Source organism: Puma concolor, chromosome E2, assembly GCF_028749965.1.
Source record: "Puma concolor isolate L17-30 chromosome E2, mPumCon1.1.hap2, whole genome shotgun sequence".
Lineage (NCBI taxonomy): Eukaryota > Metazoa > Chordata > Mammalia > Carnivora > Felidae > Puma > Puma concolor.
Window position 1 is genome coordinate 32822018 of NC_141681.1, and position 16784 is coordinate 32838801.

At 42.8% G+C, this 16784-nt stretch overlaps 1 long non-coding RNA gene across 2 annotated transcripts in view; it reads right to left on the bottom strand.

The window, feature by feature from the left end:
- The window catches only part of LOC147573471 (uncharacterized), a 73870-nt gene extending 69896 nt beyond the window's left edge, over positions 1-3974 (bottom strand). For both annotated transcript variants that reach the window (XR_015244805.1, XR_015244804.1), the window contains exon 1: positions 3632-3974. This is a non-coding gene — a long non-coding RNA (uncharacterized LOC147573471). The remainder of the gene's footprint in view (positions 1-3631) is intronic.
- Positions 3975-16784: the final 12810 nt, after the last annotated feature.

A 16784-nucleotide genomic window follows, 5' to 3' on the forward strand; every position in this document is an offset into this window, starting at 1 on the left:
CTATTTGTGGATAAGTTTAGTTTTATTTTTTTGTTTAAATCTGGACACCTTTTATTTCTTTTTCTAGACTTATTTAATTTGTTAGGGCTTACAGTACAATATTGATTAGGAGTGTAAGAGTGGGCATCCTTGACTAGTCTCTACTCAAGAGAAAGCATTCGATATGATGTTGGTTTCATAGATACTCTTTATTATGTTCCCCTTCTATTCCTACTATTCTGAGAATTTTTATTACAAGTGGATGCTGAACTTTGCCAAATGCTTCCTCTGTATCCATCGATAGGATCATATATTGCGATGAATTGCAGTGATTGATTTTTGAGGGTTGAATCGGGCCTGCAATCCTGTGATAAACCCCACTTGATTATGTAGCAGATTTTAAAGGAACGCTTCGAGTTTTTAGTTTCTCTTGAAAATTCAGAAGATCTTGCAAGACTGAGTCAGAAATCCTGCCTGGCCACAAGCTAGAATCAAAGAGAGGTCATCCTCTAGCCAACTGGCAGGTGCCCTCGGTAAACCACAGTGGAAGCCAGAGTCGAGACCTATTTACCGTGGCATGTGCACGCTTGTTTTTGTTTTTTTTTTAAGCAAAGAAGTATTTACGACAATGTCTTCGGACAAGCGGGAAGCAAAAGATAGACAAAGAATGCTGTGTATTTCAAGGAAAATGGAAGAAAGCACATAATTTCTGGCATGTGATCAATATTCCCAGGCATTTTTCTCACACCTGCCTGCTGCTATCCCAGTTGTCACACCTGGGTCCCTGTAGGCATCTGGATTTGAAGCTGTAAATGAATAATCTAGGTATTACTCCCATATATGTCCAGCACACAACCATGCCAGACCTCAGTTGCACTCATGATTCTAAAACTAATTTCAAAAAGCAAATAAGCACATAGTAAACAAAAAGTCAGAGTTTCCGAGAGGAGATGCCTGAGAACCCAAGTCTCCGCCTCACTTTTAAACCCTCCTACCCTGCTGCTTCTCCCCAGAGAAGACCACTTTCTCCATTCTCTCGACTGTCCCTCTGGAGGCCCTCTGTGCAGCACATACATCTGCGACACTGGTACCCAAATGAGGATGCCGTACACATTTCCTCACCTTGCCTTTTCCCCTAACTACAGCACAGTATGCTAAATGCATTTTCTCTTCCTTATGATGTTCTTTTAAAAAAAAAATTTTTTTTTAACGTTTATTTATTTTTGAGACAGAGAGAGACAGAGCATGAACGGGGGAGGGTCAGAGAGAGGGAGACACAGAATCTGAAACAGGCTCCAGGCTCTGAGCCATCAGCACAGAGCCCGACGCGGGGCTCGAACTCACGGACCGCGAGATCGTGACCTGAGCCGAAGTCGGCTGCTCAACCGACTGAGCCACCCAGGCGCCCCTTCCTTATGATGTTCTTAAGACATTTTCTTTTCTCTAGCTTCTTCTATTGTAAGAATAGAGGACGTAATACAGAACATGCAAAATACATGTTAATAGACTTTATGTTATCAGTAAGGCTTCTAGTCAACAGCAGGCTATTAGTGCTATAGTTAAGGTTTGGGGGAGTGAAAAGGTTTACACAGATTTTTGACTGTGCGAGGGGTTGGCACCCCCTAATCTCTGCACTGTTCAAGGATCAAACCCATCCATGTATATTTAATGCATTATGTTAGATAGCACAATATGCATTGTGACAGGCGGTCCTGAGTGTTATTGTGGAAAATAAAGTGGAGTCAGAAGACAGGAAATATTGAGAAACGGGGTTGCAGTCTTAAACTGAGTGGTCAGGAAAGGCCTCACTGAGAATACGGCCTTTTGGGAGGGAGGAAATTGTACACCTGGATATACAGATGACTTCCTTCTTTTTAAGTGCAGCATAGTATTCTAAATGTATGGTACATGGTACGTTTCCCAATCTGTGATAAGCGACTACTAGGCTGTTTCTGCTGTATGGCCAATAAACAAGGCGACAGAGATTATCTTTGCAACCACCGTTCGGATATATGTGCAAAATTAACTAGCGTGGGAAAAATCTTAGAAGTAGAGCAGCTGCACCGGAAGAAAGAATCATCTGTATCCGTTCCCATGTTGCCCACTAGAGAGAGTTTCTTACGGAGAGGGACCAAATCTTAGACATCACTGGATTTCCTGAGCTAAGAGGATATTTTTGGTTTGAACGCACAACAGCTCAGAACTGACACAGAGCGAAATGGCTGGAGTAGGGCTGTCCATTCTTCTAGTAAGCACACCAACTTTCCCTGTTCCCCAGACTATATCCTCCAGCTTCAATACACAGCCACCACCTTGGACTCTAACTGACTTGGCGGAGCTTATCTGGGGAAACTACCAAGGATAGAAAGCGAAAAATCTCTTCCTTCGGCAATAAACAGTATGTTTTTTTCCTCTGCATAGAATGAACACTGTGCCTTCAGGGTGTTAATCCTTGAAGACTCACCCCGAAGGCAAAACGAATAATTCACTTTACACACTTAGGTACTGGCAGACTTATAAATGTGTCTGTCTTTGGGGTATCCAAAGGAGTCTACACGTCCTGAAGGTCAAGATAACTAAGAAAGCTGGCACATTCCAAGGACTGTTAAAGTTAAAATCAGCCTCGTTTGGGGGGGAAAAATAGAAAAACAAAAACTCTCCTGGCCAAGACATGATGGATATGTAGCAACTTAGAGCCCTGATAATATTTCCGGGGGATGTCAGAACATTTACAATTATTCAGTGCTTAGAACTCATTTGCTCCCCGGCATTATCTTTGTTGGTCGCAAAAGGAAGTATCCTTGAAGTGTATAGGGAAAGGTCAGCTCATAAATATAATAGGCAAGCTCTTTGCTTTTGCTTTGGTTAAAGAAGGTAAAAAAAATATATACAAATAAGCAAGTCAACTATAAACAGCTGGATGGTATGCCTGAATTTGTAGGGCCAGAGACCCTTGCAGGTGCCAGGGCCCCATATTCCCAGGTAGAGCAACAAGAAACAGTTCCTATTAAGCCCTCATATCTTATTATTTTTATATCATAAATTGCCGTTAGGCCTTCCCGTGGAAGAGGTGATGATGATCATTTACACATGCTGGACAGATAAATGATTCAATTCTTAGTTACAAGAGACTGTTGACAGTGATTACTGATGCTCATTTCTTTCACGCGCATTATATGGGGCAGGAAACTCCAGGTTTAGAGGCCTTTCATGTTTTTTCAAAGTAAATCAGTCACTCCCATAATAATTATTTATTATTCCACGTTGGCAGACGGTTGGATGCATTTATGACAGTTAAGAGCTTTCGACAAAATGCTGCAAAGTGATGCAACCAATAAAATATTTTATAGCATGGGAGATAGCAACAATAATTAGAAGGCCTGGGTACACAATGAGAGAAAAGACAGCAAGGTTTTCCCAGTGACTCCTGGTGAGTCTCCACCTATGTTTCCGGCTTGTTCAGGACCAAGGAGCTGGTATTCACCTAGGATTTGGATTCAGACCACCAGGGATCTTTGCAGAGAGCTTTCTTCCCGAAATATCGTCCACCCTTCGATCTGTTTGTATAGTTTACTTTTTGTTCTTAATCCCAACTGTTATCAAGCATTTTCTATGCGCCAGGTATCCTACTGAGACCTGCGTAGACTCTTACCTCTCTGGAAGGACCCTTGACTGAGAACGGCGTGCCTTCCAGCTGTTAACTGTGAATGATGTCCTCTTCCTGCTCCGTGTCTAGCTTTATTCCAGAAGTTTCTCAGAGTTATGCTTCCATGGAAACAGAACGTTTCAAAAATCTGGGTTCGTTTGTCACAAGGGTTGCTTCACATTACTTTATTTCTTACAGCTATCTCTCTTTGAGAACACGTTAGGGGAGAAAATACCGGGAAAAGTTAAGTTTTAAACTTCACGCTGTTGACCGCCAATCACCTCTCTGAGGTACAGGTTGCTTAGGTCACCTCTCAGAGGCATTATGTGAACAGTCAGTCCTGCTATGATTCCACATATGCATTCCTGAAAGTCACCACACTGTGAAAAAAACCAATAAAACCCACAGGCCTTATGGGAAAAAATGGGGTTGGGTACAAGACTCAAAAACATCAATAACAGGTTTTTTTTTTTAAAAAGTAAAAAACGTAAGAATATAATGAAAATCCTAGCACCATGTTACAGGTGTTAAATGGTTACAAAATACGTAAAATAATATGGCACTTTACCTTGAAAAAGACCTGAAGTCTGCTTGTAGAAATGGATGTTGGAAGGATTGTAGTTTGTTTCTGTGAATTAGTAGAAGCAGGGTCACCTGAAATCTGATGGAAACTTCAGACACCAGCTGTGGGTGGGTATGGCTTCTAACACGGAGTGAACCAGGGTAGCTGGTAGATGTCTGAAGTGTGTGTATATGTGTGTTTGTGTATTCTTAAATGGCTTCCACTGGCAGAGTGCGGTTTTCTGTGTTCACCCACCATTTCTTACATAAGAAATTGTGCAGAAGCCAAGTTCCCATGATGTTCAAATTGTTCCCTAATAGATCAGTCAAATCTTGTGTTCTCAAAACATATATTATAGCAAGGCTGAATGTATATATGAGAATGTGTTTTTACTCTCAACATAAACTGTTAATGTAGAGTGGCTCCTTTTTGAAATGTTGAAAACATATAAAATGGTAAAGATATGTCGTCTTTAATCCCAAAGCAATCATGGTGGGGTTTTTTTGTCTCTTCCTTTATTTTTAAGAGATTATATATATGTGTATATATATATATATATATATATATGTGTGTGTGTATATATATATATATATATATATATATATATATACATTGTATATGTATATATACCTGTGTGTGTGTATATGTGTATATATATATATACATATATATACATTGTATATGTATATATACGTGTGTGTGTGTGTGTGTGTGTATATATGTACATATATACACATATATGTATGTACGTATATATACACATATATGTATGTATGTACATATATATGTACATATGTATATGTATATATATACGTATATATATATATGTATGTATGTATATATATTAAGCTTGACTGAGAGAGAGGGTCTACTAAAGGGATTTGTTGAATTCAAGTTGAGTCGTTTCCATGGTAAATGGTAACACTTCCTCAAGAACTAATTTCATTTTAGATGGAAAGAACCCAAATGCCCACCAACTGGTGGCTGGATAAACAAATGTGATATGTCCATCCAGTAGAAAATTACTCAGCCACAAAAAGAATGAGGTACTGACATATGCTATAATACAGATGAAACTTGAAAACATTGACACTTCAGTGAAAGAAGTCAGGCAGAAAAGGCCACATATTATATGATTCCATTCATATGAAAATCCAGAATAGGGAAGTCTATACAGACAGGAAGAAAATCAGTGGTTGTCTAGGGCTGAGGGCGGGGATGGGAGAATAGAGGATTGCTAGCTAAAGGTACCGAGCTTCTTTTCAGGGAGACGAAAATGTCCAAAAATTGACTGTGGGGATGGTCGCCCATATCTATAAATATACTAAAAACCACTGGATTGCACATTTTAAGTGGGTGAATTGTAAGATATGTGAAACAAAATAAAGCTGTCAAAAAAAAAAAAAGGAATTTCATTTTAGGTTTTATCCAGATGGTTCTGTGAGAGGAGGCACTAAGACCTCCATGTTCTTCGAAGCTCACGAGTGTGATGGGCTCAACTAAGTCTGGTGCATGGAGGTGAGGATTATCTGCAGATTTCTAGATGTTTGGATGTTGTGCATGTTGCTGTCCAATGAGGATGTTTGCCGGTCCCTTTCCACTACGATCTCTCTCTTGAGATTTTGTCCGTCTTCATTCTGATAAGCTTCGTGGCCACCTGTGGCATATCCCCGATCTGTTTAAGAAGATCACACCAGAACCTTGTTTTCTGAACTCTTCCATATCTGAGAATACCTTTCTTTTGTCTTCCCCTAAGTAAGACAACTTAGTTGGGTAGAAAAGTACTAGGTTATTTTCCCTCTGAAGTCTGCAGATTCGGTAATGCTGTCTTCGGACTTCAAAAATTTCAGAGAAGTTTAAGAGCAGCCTGATTTGGTTTCTCTGAAGAAATCATGAGTTTTCTACTTGGGCACTTACAGTGTTTTTCTTGGTACTTAGAATTTGGAAAAGTTTCCAAGGTGAGATTCAGTATTGGTCTTTTCCATTGATTTGTGCTGGAACTGTGGTGAACCATTCTCTCTCTCTCTTTCTTTTTTTTTAATTTTTTTTTGCATTTATTTATTTATTTTGAGAGAGAGACAGAGAGAGAGTGAGCAGGGGAGGGGCAGAGAGAGAGGGAGAGAGAATCCCAAGCAGGCTCCACGCTCTCAGTGCGGAGCCTGATGCGGGGCTCGAACTCACAAACTGTGAGATCATGACCTGAGCCGCAACCAAGAGTCAGACACTCAACTGACTGGGTTGAGCCATTCTGATATGCATGTTTTTTCAGCTCAGAGAGGCTTGATGTCTGTAAGTACTGGCTATAGTTCCAATTGTTTTGATTTCTTCCTTTAGAGGATTTGTATTGTTAATCTCTTAAAAATGTGTATTTCTTTTTTTTATCCTCCACAGCTATGATCTTGAGCATTGTTTTTACCCTTGTGTGATTTTTAAAGTTTCAGGAGAGCTTCGCAAGTTCATCCTCCAATCACTGGCGTATTTCACGCTGCCCCAATTCTACTTTGAATAACCCTTGTGAGAACTTATGATGCTCTATTTTTAATTTTTCCTTTCATCCTAATCTACTCTGGTCTTTATGACTTTATACTACAGCTTCAGTGAAGCCATGTCTTATGGTCTCCTTCTAAATAGAAAATTGTTTTAAAAGGTGATGGCGGGGGGCAGGGGGTGGGTGGCACCTGGGTGGCTCAGTGGGTTAACTGTCTGACTTCAGCTCAGGTCTTGATCTCCTGGTTTGTGAGTTTGAGCCCCACACCGGGCTCTGTGCTAACAGCATGTAGCCTGCTTGGGGTTCTCTCTCTGCCTATCGCCCACTCTCTCTCTCTCTCTTTCTCTAAAAATAAATAAATAAACTTTAAAAAAGAGGTTATAGGGTTTTTATAGTAAATAAGTTCCTAAATCCTCTTTCCTTTACAGCTTCGGAATAACAAAGCTTTATCGTCTCTCCATCATTTCACATATTTTAATTTTCTTGTGGACTCAAATCACAAATGAGGCAGTAGGGCAGAGTTCTTAAGATTAAAGCTCAGATATTTGACAGACTGCATCCAAATCCTAGCTCTCAGTTACTCTCTGTTCACCTTTGGGCTAGTTAATTATGCCCTTTTTGTTTAAGATTCATCATCCGTATGACAGGACTATTTATACACATAATGGAGTTCTTCTCAGTGCCTGACATTTAGTGCATGAAAAAATATATATAATTTTTCAACTGAGAAGAAATCTACCTGGATCCAGAATATGACTCCGGCTGGGTGAACATATTGTTTCTAGTCCTCCTTCCCCTTTTATATTCCAGTAGTCTCCAGAAGTTATAATCTATGAATGGAGATCAAAGGAGAGTCGTTCATACGAACTGACAAAGGAGATCCACAAGTCCAGTTGTTTTCATCTAGAAATTCTCATGGAAGTAAAGAAATGGCAATTTTCTCATTGGAAGAGCCCTTGGAATTCTGAACCAGCGAAAAGCAGCAAAAACTGGGATGAAAAATCTTCCTATCCTCGAGTTCTTCAATCCTGTTGTGTTGCCTTTGTTCTATGAGAGTTTCTTCTAGATTTTGTCTGTTGACTGGAAGACCTAACTATCGATGGTGGTGGTGGGATTCTTGCCTTCCCCCATCTTCTGCTCAAACTTGGAGTCAGAAAAAAGGTTTATGAAAGCCTAAACATGTGTGCTATTAGGTACTTTGGTGTTTGCTGAGTCCCGAGAGTTCTTTTGAGGGGCTGATTGTCTCTTGCCACAAACTCACAGGGACTACTTTCAAAGGGAATCAGTTGTCCCCAAATCAGAGAATCTCAGAGTTGGACAGGTCATTCGAAATTATAGACACCAAGCTACTGCCTGGTAGTCAAGTTCTCTTCATACCATCCCTTTCATATGGCTTGTCCGATCTCTTCTTGAACTACCTTCTGTGATAGCTAGCAAGCTCACCGGCCATCAGCATGGTCCATCCCTTGTTGGACAAGTTCCTTACCCAAAGTGAAATCTGTCCCCTGTGTATGCTTAAAAAAATTTTTTTAATATTTATTTATTTTTGAGAGAGAGAGAGAGAGAGAGAGCACAAGCCACGAGCAAAGGAAGGGCAGAGAGAGGGAGACACAGAATCCGAAGCAGGCTCCAGGTTCTGAGCTGTCAACAAAGAGCCCAACATGGGGCTGGAACCCATGAATCACACGATCGTGACCTGAGCTGAAGTCAGATGCTTAACCAACTGAGCCACCCAGGCGCCCCCTTTTTAAAAAAAAAAAAAAAAATTAATGTTTTGCATAATGCTTTTTAAATGAAGAAGAAATCTATTATACTGGTGAGGGGGTATGTACAAGAAATAGAAAGCCTTGGAGCTATTACAAGCAGAGAGGTATTTAATAAATGGACTTAGCTACTTCAAAATTATTTTAAGACTTATGTGGATCAGAAGTCAGGGGATTGATACCAGATTTTTTTTCCTAAGTTTAACTTTTTTTATTGAACTATAATGTACATACAGAAAGTGAAATTGAGTTTTTACTTCAGAATCAACTGACAGAAGACTGTTTCTATCACCACTTCCCCACAGCTGTCTCACATTCACAAATATGGTTCTCAGGCAATGGAACATGTAATTGGGCAACTACAAACACACAGGCCCATCATAGATTGTTTGTCCACCAGTCTTGCCAAAGAAACATGGCTCTGCTTTCTTTCTACCTTCCACGTCTCAGAGGATCCATCCCATCCACAGACCTCAAATCACAGTGAGTGCTCTGATTGCAAGGTGTTTTTGCAAGTTTTTCATCTTGCCAACCTCTTGACAATGCAGGCCAAGGGACAGTAGACAGTATTAAGAAGTTACAGAGCCAGACGGACAGAAATCTCTTACCAACATATTTCTTCCCATGCCTTTACTCATATAATCTACAGTAGTGGGGCTCAGGAAGAAAAAAGCCTTTGACAAGTTATCAGTGCCCTCTGGGTAGGATAAATGCTTAACCCTTGGAAGATATTAACGGCCAAGTTCGAAATAGTTTTTCAGGTTAGTCAAGGATCTGATGAGCAAGGTATTCCTGTCCTGAGGTTCAGGGTCCTGAGATTCAGTGAGGTAACTGAGGGAAAGACCGGGAAAGGAGAATAAAATAGTAATGAATATATATGAGGTTTTGTTCCTCAGGAAAAGAGGGCTCTGATGCTTTATTTTCATGAACCTTCATGAACATAAAAGCAAAGGACCCCAAAGACAGGGCCGTCATGTAGACCTTCAAAACCATTCGTCTCCGGCGGGCATATCATTTATCGTCGTGCCAATAGGCAAGGAGAGATCACCATGAACACCCTACCATGGTCACACTTGACCAGTGGAAAATGGAATGACATTATGGGATGCCAAGGACCTTTGCCTGTTCCTTTTCCATCTCTCTGGAGACTAGCAGTATGATCAGGAAGTTTATTCACTTGTAAACACACCTTATTTTTAACATCTTAGTCATATTCGGCTGGGTTATCATTGCTTATGTTATTCAAATGACTCATTTCCTCTAGCAGCCTGCAAATATTAGACATTATCATATCCCATATCTGTCTTATGCTCTGTGTCCCTGAGGACTATTGTGTAGTTTATCCGAAAGAAGAGTTTTAGAGGAAGATCATACCAAAGGCCAAGCTCATGCAAGAAAGAAAAAAGCAAATTGCACATGTAGCTTTTTATTTGAAGCCTCAATGCACCAGAAAGGTTCTGTTAGTGATGGTTGTAGAATGTAGATAGATGGCAGCAATAAAATCAGATATAAGGAAAAAGCAATCACACCACTGAATAGGTCACATTCAAAGTATATTATATCAGAATTGGGGGAAATCTACCTTAGGGTGTCTGTTGCTTACCCCAAAAAAGGCTTCTGAGAAGTGTCCATACATCCTTCCCTTCAACCCATGTATGCCTGATTCAATACTACATTTCAAATCTTTTCCTATAATCAGAGTGTATTCTTATTGTTCCATGAAAATTTTATATTCACCTACTTTTTTTGTCTTTGCTGTTCATAATAGGTTCTAATGGGGTCCCGTCCAAATTCCTTTTACCTGGCCAGTGTGCCCATCCTCCGCTGCTGAGCTGCCTTGCTCATGAGGCCACCCCTCATGTCAAGGGATATCCATAACCAGTGACTGACTACCATGGTGTTCGGGAGTCCTGCTCCCTTGCCTTGAAGGGGAGAAATTCCACAATGCATCCAAATCTGTATGTCATGCTTTCCTTTCAGGGAACCTGACCCCAGATACTGCTAAGGTAGCTTTTTTTCTTTTTCTGTTTAAAACTCTAAGCCCGGGTCTTTTCTGCTTCTCCAAGGTAGTCAAGGTCCTCTTGAGTTTCCACTTCCTTCCAGCAGCCTTGCCTGATAGTCCCAATTCTAGCTCTCTCTCCCCTCCTCTGAGCTGCTGAAATTGTTCTCAGGTAGTGATACTCAAGTTGAATGCTATTTTGGCTGCTGTCTTGTAGGGTTGGCTTCCATCTTAACATATATATATAAATTGCAAGTGCTTTAGAGTGGATGCTGTTGAGGTATGCCATATGTGGTCAATAAAGGATGTCCATCTAGCTTCATGTGCAGTAGGTTTCCCAGGAGCGGGTGAACTTTCCAAATGAACATCTATAAACTGAGACCTTAGGCCCAAGAACCTGGTTCTGGAATTAAGAGTAGACTATGCCTGGGGGACCCTGCTCCAGGTATATGGATTGGTCCTTTTAAAAGCAAGGTAGGGTTGTCACTTGGCAAGATGGGAATGATTTTCCCCAGGGTTTCCCAAGCTATTTTTATGGAAACAGAATATTCTCTAGGTAAACTGAGAATAAACGATTCAATCCTCAAGTGTATTTGGAAACACACAGTATTAGCCAATGGAAATCCCCAACGTACACCAAAGGCTGTGAAAATTCCTATGCACTAAAAAGAAAATCTGTCTAACTTTGTTGAATGTAGTATGGTTCCAGATTTGTGTGACCATAGAATTTATGTTAGCATAAGAATTATCTCATGGAACTATCCTTCTGTGGGCATCTTTAGGAAAATGCTAGTTGTGGTAGTGGTGGTGTTGGGGTAGGACGGAGGAGAGCTAGTGAGGGTCCTGGTAACCTGGGAGCATGTGAAATTTGGAGGAACCCATTCTAAATTTGTGGCAGATTGCACGTGAAGCCGGTCATCTTCTCTTCCAAATGAGAAAACTCATTTGGCTGCAGCAGCATGAGATGTCTCAACATTGTTCCCATCCATCCTGTAGTTGATAACAAGGGGCTGTGTGGGGATCCAGAGCTCAAGAAACCCATCCTACCCCCTCTCCCCAATGTCAGAGACTCCCGTGGTAAACTTGGCTTTGAGATTCTCCCTAAGCAAGCAGAGTTGTTCCTTCCTGACTTGTTGAAGATGGACTTGTTGGTTTGGCGTGGGGTTGACCATGGGAGACGGCAGCTGGGTGGTAGTAAAAAGGGAGTCTGTTTTATTTCAAGGATTACCAGTTTCTAAACACATTTCTCAAGATGGCATTCCAGGAATTTATTCCTCACAGGAATCCCATGGAATCTATGAAACAGGTACTAGCATCATCCCCACATTGCAGGTGGGGAACAGGAAGCTCAGAGAGCAGATGAGTGTTTGGACCACATGATACATTCAGTTTTCTATCCATCCATCCATCCATTCACTCAGGAAATATTTATCAACTACCAGCTCCATGCCAGGGCCCCTGCCTTTGCGTTCTGCCCACATTTGTTCTGCTCAGAAAATGAACAAGCCACTCCTAGCGGGCAAGGTGCTTGGTCTTGGCACAGTAGCAAGATGGTGTTCAGTTCAGCAAACACAGGTAAAATCCCTGCTCTGGGCAGATCCCGGGTCTGGGCCATTTCTTTGGGGAACTTGGAAGATCTATCAAGTCTAAAAACCAAACTCTTGACTGTTTTTCATGGGCTGGTGTTCTAACCAGTTTGACCCACATTTTCTTTGAGTACAAGCATTATTAAGTTTTAAAAGGTTTATACTTTTCCCAGCTGTCAGATTTTCATAAGGTTGACTTTAGCTCAAGAGAAGTTGAGGCAAAACCAACTGGTATTAGTACTGTTGACATTTTGGGCTGAGCAACGTTATTGTGAGGGCCTATTCTGTGCATTATAGGATGTTTAATAGCATCCCTGGCCTCTACCCGTTAAATGCCAGTAGCCTTCCCAAAGTTGTGCACCAAAAATGGCTCCAGACTTTGGCAAATGTCCCCTGGTGGGGTGGGGATTGGGGGACAGGATTAGCCCCAGTTGAGAGCCGTTGTCCTAACACGTCATCAGCGTACCACATGGCCTTTAGTTCCAGGACCTGCAGGCTGGGGAGGTAGGAAAAAAAAAGTTGAGGAAAGTGTGACAAGTTGTAAAGCAGCTTGCTGAAGGTCGGGCTAGAATTAGCTACATGGTGAAGCTAAGTTAGAACCCATGACTTCTGATCTCGACCGAGTGCCATCCTGCGTGTTCTACTGTGGCAGTGGCCCTCAGCTGGGTGGCCCCTGCCAAAGCCCGTGCCCTTTGCAACCAGAGGTGAGAGGAAAAGTGGAGGAAGGGATCCTTACTCCTAAATGGAAGGACCACGTGACTCTGGAGGTGAGGCGCTCGTGATGTGTGCTTCCTGGTTTCACTGCGAATTAGGACCGTCCGCACTTGAGCAGCCCAAAGATTGTAATGTTCCTCCGGTCGAATTGTCTTAACCCACCGTGGGGTTTGGGGATTATGGGTGTTGGGCTCACGACAAGCAAACTGCCCCTTTCCCAGACTTCAGGTCAAAGATGATCAAGTTGACTCTCTTCTGGGCAGCAGATTAACTCTTGCTTTTTACATCTGTGTACATCCTGCCTTGGGTTAAAAAAAAAAAAAAAAATTGTCGGGGCAGGACTTGGGGTTGGTTGGGAGCCACGGGCCTAAGCCTCTGTTTATGACACATGTCATATTTCATGGACCGCGTCTGGACCCCACCTGCCTCCTTAATCTCCTCGGAATGCTGGTGCTCCCTCTGTGGGCTGTGTGTTATTCTGATGATTTCAGTGGGTACTGCAGTTTCCAATTTCCTAACCTTTCTATTAAAATTAATATTTAGATTTTATAACTTTAAAACTGGAAGAGTGATGGAAGCAGTATTTGATGTTTATGTCCCCCAGTCACGAAAATGCTCCCACTCTCCCTCACGCCGGGCCACACACATGTAGTCACAATAAATAGCATTTAACATGTTTACAGAATGGAGAGGGTGAGGAGGGCTTCTGTTTTTATATTGATGGGCTCAGCTGGGCTGGGGATACTATTGTTTACAATGAGCTACATTTTTTGTTGTTCTGATTTACCCTCAAATTAAATCTTTATTTCAGAAACCAACCCCAGGGAGTCCCTGTAACGAGGGAATGTAATAAACAGCATTAGGGAAGGGCCCGTAGCCGCTGCTCCCTGGTAATTAGTCCAAATGTCTCAATCAGAGTAGTTTTCAAAGTTTTATGGCTGCAGTTTGGCCACAAGTTTATTTGTAAAAGCTGGCCTGCCATTTTGCTCAGGGTGGCCTTTGCCCTTCGGGGAAGGGTGTCGGGGCTTGTCAGCGTGGGACACGGGGCAGTCAGACTTTCAGGTTTGCTTGGGGGCGACGCCCAGCTTCCTTCTTAGCATCCGTCTCTAAATTAAAAATTGTCCACGTTTAAAGAACCTGGGAAGGGAAATAATATCGGGCCTCAGTCTGGAGGACAGGCAAGGGAGGAGAAGGGGCCGAGGTTGGGACCGAGCGTGCGGGAGCATTCCCCCCCGGGCAGAGTGACTGTCCTATAAAGCCTGGCAGAAAAGTTATTAAAAAGCTCTGGGTACCTGGGGTGGGGCCCGGACCCGGGCGGTGCGCCCCCCCTCCGCCCCCAACTTGGTGGGAAGAAGGAAGCTTGGGCCTCGGCAACACCCTCAGGGATCTAGAAGTTCCCTGGGGGGCCTGTAAGCTGCGAGACCTCCAGGCCTCCCAGAAAAGGGACCAGAGAGTGCACAGCGGCAGGACCAGCTGTGGTCAGACTCCCATTTCACCCTCGCTGGCAACACAAAGCAGAAAATGCAGAGCGCCGGCCCGGGTCTCCGTGTACATTTCCCCTGCCGTCTTGACTGTGTCTTCGTAAGGCCCGCTTATTTGCTCAGTTATTAACTCAGTACCATGGTAACATAGCAATATTCAGCCATCTCATTTTCTGAGCCGAGTGGTTAAGACAGGGGCGTGGATGGGTCAGAGGTTTCTTGGAGCATGATAGATGGACATCTTAAATCAGAAAATGCAGAAAGCATGATGTCAGTGTTTAAGAGCCTCTGCCTGCTGCTAAGTCGCTTAACCTGGTTGGGGGCGGGAGGGTTGCAGTGGGGCCCGGAGAAGGAGGTGGTCAGGCAGATAGATATACCTCTCCATCTGGTGGGAAGGAGAGTGTGGTTGGGGGTGCGGGGGGGAAGTGCACAGGGTGAGGAGTTCAAGTCGACTGGTCCCTCCTCACACACACTGTCGGATTATTTCTTTACTTTTCAAAAACATTTTCTATCTCCTGAGGAACCTAAGAAATCAGCGTTCGCTGAGTCCAAGGGTCTGCAAAAGTTTTCTGTAAAGGACCAGATGGTAAACATTTTAGGTTTTGTGGGCCACACGGCCTCTGTCACAACTACTCACTGTGCTCTTAGGGGGAAACAGCCATCAGCCATACCTAAATGAATGGGCGTGGCTGTGTTGCAATAAAACTTTATTTACAAAATCGGGGGTGCCTGGGTGGCTCCGCTGGTTAAGCTTCCAACTCTTGGTTTAGGCTCAGGTCATGATCTTGCAGTTCGTTGGTTCGAGCCCCGTGTCAGGTTCTTTGCATTGACGGTGCTGAGCCTGCTTGGGATTGTCTCTCTCTTCCTCTCTTTCTGCCCCTCCCCTGCTCTCTCTCTCTCTCTGTCTCTCCCTCTCTCTCAAAATAAATGAATCAACTTAACAAAACAAAACTTTATTTGCAAAATCAGGTGATGGACAGGATTTGGCCTGTGGTTTGCTCACTCCATAATAATCTTTGGTTCCCCCTTCTGTGTTAACTTTTACTCTTTCTTTACTCTCCCTTTCCCTGACTTCCTTCCTTCTCTCCTTCCTCTTTCCTCTCTTCTTCCTCTCTCTCTCTCTTTTCCTTTCTTCTTTTTGTCCTGAACTATGCCATACACTATGAAAGGTGCATACACAGTCTTGTCCCTTACCCCGCTTCTATTAGGGAATATTAATGAGGAAGCAGATCATTGAAATAAAATATTGTAGTTGATGCTAGTTACCCAATATCTATCTCCATTTCTTTCTCAAGATTAGGCAATTTTGTTCAGAGTGGCAATGTCCCAGATTTTAAACAACAACAAAAAAAAATCACTTCTCCTGATTTCCTCATAGCTAGAGGTGGCCATGTGACAAGGTTCTGGCCAATGAGACACAGGTAGGAAGAACTTGGAGATAGCATCCCTTAAGCAAGCCCCTTTGGCCTCTGACTCTTGGCCTTTCCATTTTCTTTCCACCTGGAATGCTGCTATGATTCCTGGAAGGGCAGCAGCTCCATTGAGAGCATTAGGATAAAAGCTATGCGCTGAAAATGCGAACAAGAAGGTGCCAAGAGCCTGGGCGGGTCCCTGATGGCATTGCCTACCTCTGAATTTCTTATTGCTCAAGCTAATACAGCAGGCTTTTGTCTTACATTCAGCCCAAGGAAACAGTAATGGACTGAATTATTATTAGCTGTGGATTAACATTTCATGCTCAAGAATTATTTACAGAGTCTAGAAAAGAAAATAAGCATGACCACTCTAAGATTATTGAAGTGTCACCTCACGCTGTGTGCCTCAACGCTTGGCAATGTTCCCCACAATTAAAGGAGGCACTTGGCTAACAATGCAGATGCAGCATTGTTTTAAAAACGATTTATGATGGGGGCGCCTGGATGGCTCAGTCGATTAAGCGCCAGACTCTGGATTTCAGTTCGGGTCATAATCTCACGGTTTTGTGAGTTCGAGCCCCGCGTGGGCTCTGTGCTGACAGCCAGGAGCCTGCTTGAGATGCTCCCTCTTTCCCTGCCCCTCCCTCACTTGCACTCTCTCTGTCTCTCTCAAAATAAGTAGATATGCTTAAAAAAATGTAACATGACTTATGATGACTGGGTTGTTGACTCACTCTGGGAAACCAGTGCAGTAGGTTTAGATGTGAGGTAGAGGGGAGCAGATCTGGACTCACTTGTTTAAATCTGCCATTGTAAAAGGTTTCTTTCCTCGTGCGGGTAAAGACAGTCATGGACTCAGGCTGAATTGTCAACAGGGTTAACGCCTTGATTGTGCCTTTTGACTGTCAGGGCTGTTACACATTTGGGGACATCAGTAAATTAAAAATAACTTGTGTGTGAGTGTATTTGTGTGTATATACATGCACTGGGGAGGGGGATCAAGGAAATCATGACCACAGTAGCACATTATCTTTCACCAGATTCAAAAACACCATTTAACAGGTCTCCAGAGAGACCTCAGTCATCTGAAGCCTCCAGTTGAGGCTCCCAGTCCAGCTTGGCAATCGGGGAAGTGGATGAGTTTCCACATT